The sequence below is a fragment of the Anomaloglossus baeobatrachus genome, chromosome 6 (genome assembly GCF_048569485.1).
Source record: "Anomaloglossus baeobatrachus isolate aAnoBae1 chromosome 6, aAnoBae1.hap1, whole genome shotgun sequence".
Classification (NCBI taxonomy): domain Eukaryota; kingdom Metazoa; phylum Chordata; class Amphibia; order Anura; family Aromobatidae; genus Anomaloglossus; species Anomaloglossus baeobatrachus.
Window position 1 is genome coordinate 1,533,278 of NC_134358.1, and position 4,670 is coordinate 1,537,947.

The window sequence follows — 4,670 nt, forward strand, 5'->3', positions numbered from 1 at the left end:
AGATGGCATTGCTGGATAAGCAGCTCGCTGTGGAAGCCATATGATAGCAAAAACTGTGGAAAGAAAGCGCACATAGGGTTTTAACCGATAGATATAGGTGCAGGGAATAGGACAGGTACTCACCTGCTTCAGTTGTGACAGGCACAACTCCTTGTCAGCACGGAAAACGGTAAATGAATACAAAAGTGGTCAGCTGCAGCCCCGATATTGCAACAGGATGGGGGATGATCAAAAGAAATCGGGTTAAATGCTGCGCTAAAAACCACAATCCAAAGATATATCGTGAATTCCTTTTCTTTATTTTCACAGGTCAACGCGTTTCAAAGGCATCTCCACCTTCTTCATCAGGACAAAAGTCAGAAAGGAACAGCTGTTCCTTTCTGACTTTTGTCCTGATGAAGAAGGTGGAGATGCCTTTGAAACGCGTTGACCTGTGAAAATAAAGAAAAGGAATTCACGATATATCTTTGGATTGTGGTTTTTAGCGCAGCATTTAACCCGATTTCTTTTGATCATCCCCCATCCCGCTGTGGAAGCCGCGAGAGGTTCCAGACAGACTGTAACCCCAGCACCCATCATGAGGGAACTTCCCAGAGTGTCCCGCAAAGACTTCAAGCAGTTTAATGAGGCTGCTGGTGACATTGAGGGCTTCTTCCAGGACTTTGAGCATCAGTGTCGATTAATGGAAGTCCCAGAAAGGGAGCGCGTCCGGCATCTGGTTGGGCTCTTAGAGGGTGGAGCTGCTGCAGCCTATAGAGCTATGGACCCTCGGTGGAACTGTGAGTATGCGGATATTAAACAGACTATTCTAGAACATTATGCTGTAACGCCAGACACTTACAGGACTCAGTTCCGTACTCTAGCATGTGATGAGGAAGTGTCCTTCAAGATGTATGCCCACAAACTCAAACATCTGTGGCATCGTTGGTTGGAGGCAGAGGAGGCCTTAACCTTGGAGACCGTCCTCCAGGTCCTCCTAAAAGAGCAGTTTTACTTCAAGTGCCCCGCTGAGATCCGGGAATGGGTGCGTGAAAGGAGACCAGCCACTGTGGAGGAAGCTGCAGCTCTAGCTGATGAGGCTCTCACCATCAAGCCTCAGTGGAAAAAACTACTACCCAGTGAGAAAAAAAACACCAACCCCCCAACGCTGGTGGCCCCTGGTCCTTCTGGCCCCAATGTTCACCATCACCCTAGACCGTCAACTCATGGGGACCTTCGTGTGACTGTGCCTCGCATTACTCATGCTCCACCTTTGGGAATACGACGCGGAGGAAGAATCCCAGAGCGCAGATGTTATGGATGTGGGCAGCCTGGGCACATGCAATTCCAATGTCCGGGTGTTCGTAGACAGAACAGCTACAGACCGCCTTTGCCTGTTCATTACCTACAGACACCTTCACCAGGAGAAGAGCTGGATTCTGTGCCTGATGACTTGCCAAGTGACTCAGATATCCTGGCTCCCCTACCCGGAGTCTATGGGGTGCGAGCTCCAGCCACCTGTTCTTCTGATCTTCAGGACAAACATCTACAGGAGGTCGTGCTGGATGGCCAAAAAGTTGTTGGCTTCCGTGACACTGGGGCTTTCCTCACCATAGCCGATCCCCGAGTAATTCAACCACAAGCAATTCAAAAGGGACCAGGAATTGCCATTGAACTGGCAGGAGGTACCCAGAGATATATTCCAAGAGCGAGTGTGACCCTGGATTATGGCTTTGGGGCAAAACAATGTGTGGTCGGTGTGATGAGCGGCCTCCCTGCAGACGTTCTTCTAGGAAATGATGTGGGGAATCTTCATTGCCACTTTGTCGGTGCGGTAACCAGAAGTCAAGCCAAGAGAGCAGCCCGTGTGGACGTGTACAACCCATCCATGGAACTGAGGCCACCAGAACTGCCATTACAGCCGGTGAGTGATTCTTCTTGTGGGGATAATATGAATGTTACTTGGGATAAAGTTCAGTTTAGACAAGAAGTAGAGACTGACCCCACCCTTGCTAGTTTTAGAACTCGGGCTGAAATAGGGCAGCTAGGGGAAAACGGAGAAAGAATTATCAGAGAAAATGGACTTCTGTATCGGGTTGCCAATGCCGACTCCCTAGATAAGCCCTGGACTTATAGCAAACAGCTGATTGTTCCTCAGAAGTACAGAATTCCCCTATTACACCTGGCTCATGACATTCCTACGGCTGGCCATCAAGGCAAAACCCGCACCGAGAGACGATTGACTCAAACTTTTTATTGGCCGGGGATTTCCCAAGCAGTGGCGCATTTCTGCCGAACTTGTGACATATGTCAGCGTAGAGGGCGACCCGGAGATCACCCAAAGGCACCCCTGCAACCGCTCCCTATAATAGAAGAACCCTTTCAAAGAGTAGCTGTTGATATCATTGGACCTCTGGCTAAACCAAGTAAATCTGGAAAGCAGTACATTCTCACTGTTGTGGACTACGCCACCCGATATCCAGAAGCCGTGGCCTTGTCAAGTATCTCTGCAGCCAAGGTGGCCGAGGCCTTGGTTATTATTTTTACCAGAGTAGGATTCCCCAGTGAGATCTTGTCGGACCAAGGCTCCCAGTTTATGTCAGAGTTGGTCCAGTGTCTGTGGCGCACCTGTGGAGTACGAGCGATCCGAACGACCCCGTATCATCCCCAAACAAATGGACTTTGTGAACGATTCAACGGCACTCTGAAGAATATGCTGAGGGCCTTCACGGACCGAGATTCAGACTGGGAGAAGTACCTACCCCATCTCTTGTTTGCCTATCGGGAAGTTCCCCAGGAGTCCACTGGGTTCTCCCCCTTTGAACTACTCTATGGAAGAAAGGTCCGAGGACCCTTAACCCTGCTCAAGGAATACTGGGAGGGGCAAGTTGAAGATACAGGAACCCCTGTTGTCCCTTATGTCCTAAAGCTGCGAGAAACCTTGGCCCAACTTGCTAGTTTTGCACAGAGTCATTTGCGTATGGCTCAAACCAGACAGAAGACATGGTATGACCGTAACGCACGCTATCGGGAGTTTGTAGAAGGACAACAAGTCTTAATGATTGTTCCCCATCGGCAGAATAAACTGCAGACCACATGGGAGGGTCCCTTCCGGGTTCTCAGAAAACTGAATGATACCAATTACCTTCTTGCTTTAGATGATCAGGGGCTAAGGCAAAAGACTGTCCATGTGAATATTATTAAGGAGTACCATGACCGGAACATTCCAATGATAGCAAGCTGTCGGTTGGCTTCAGAAGATGGTCAAGAGGATGAGGACTCTCTACCTGATCTCGTGGAAGCAGCGAGAGCCCCATCCACTGTGGAACAGGTTCCCCTGGGAGATTACCTGGACTCCTTACAGAAAATCCAGATGCTGGAAGTGCTTCAACAGAGACGGGCTGCTTTCTCATCCCAACCAGGTCGAACCACCGTCACCCAACATCATGTGGACACTCAGGGCATCCGTCCCATACAACTGGCTCCTTACCGGGTACCTGAATCAGTTCGAAACACCATGCAGCACGAACTGGAGGAGATGTTACAGCTTGGGGTAATCCAGGCCTCCCATAGCCCTTGGGTCTCCCCTGTGGTGTTAGTACCCAAGAAGGATGGGAGTACTCGATTTTGTGTGGACTATCGGCGACTAAACGACCATACCGTCAGCGATCCTTACCCAATGCCTCGTATTGACGAACTTCTAGACCGACTGGCTGGGTCCCGATATGTCACTACCTTGGATCTCAGTAAGGGATACTGGCAGATCCCTCTAACGGATGAAGGGAGAGAACGGTCCGCTTTTATAACCCCCTTTGGTCTGTATGAATTTCTAAGCATGCCTTTTGGAATGAAAAATGCCCCAGCCACCTTCCAGAGAATGGTGGATCAGATCCTCCGGGGATGTGATGACTTTGCTTGTGCCTACTTGGATGATATCGCCGTCTTCAGCCACACATGGGAGGAACATCTGAATCAAGTAGCCATTATTTTGGACCTGATTCTTGCAGCCGGCCTAACTATTCGACCCGATAAATGCCAATTGGGGATGGGGGAAGTCCAGTACCTAGGACATAGAGTGGGAGGAGGGAAGCTCCGACCTGAGCCTGCCAAAATCCAGGCTATTAGAGACTGGCCTGTACCCCAAACTAAGAAACAAGTTATGGCTTTTCTGGGCACTGCCAGTTATTACCGAAAATTTGTTTCTCATTTCAGTACTGTGGCCAAGCCTCTTACCGACCTGACCAAGAAAACAATGCCCCGGCTGGTGATCTGGACTCCAGCCTGTGATGAGGCTTTTAACCGGCTGAAGGATGCTTTGATCTGCGATCCTGTCCTGGCTGCTCCAGACTACAAGAGGAGATTCATTGTGCAAACGGATGCCTCTGCTTATGGACTGGGAGCTGTCCTCAGCCAGGTGAATGCAGCTGGGGACGAGCACCCCATCGCCTATCTCAGCCGGAAACTGCTGGACCGAGAAGTGGCCTATGCAACTGTTGAGAAGGAATGTCTGGCTGTAGTGTGGGCCCTTAAGAAACTACGGCCGTATCTGTATGGACGGGAATTCACTGTGGTTACTGATCACAATCCCCTCACCTGGCTGAACAGAGTCTCTGGGGACAATGGACGCTTACTGCGATGGAGCCTGGCTCTGCAGCCCTATAACTTTACCATACAATATAGAAGGGGCAGCC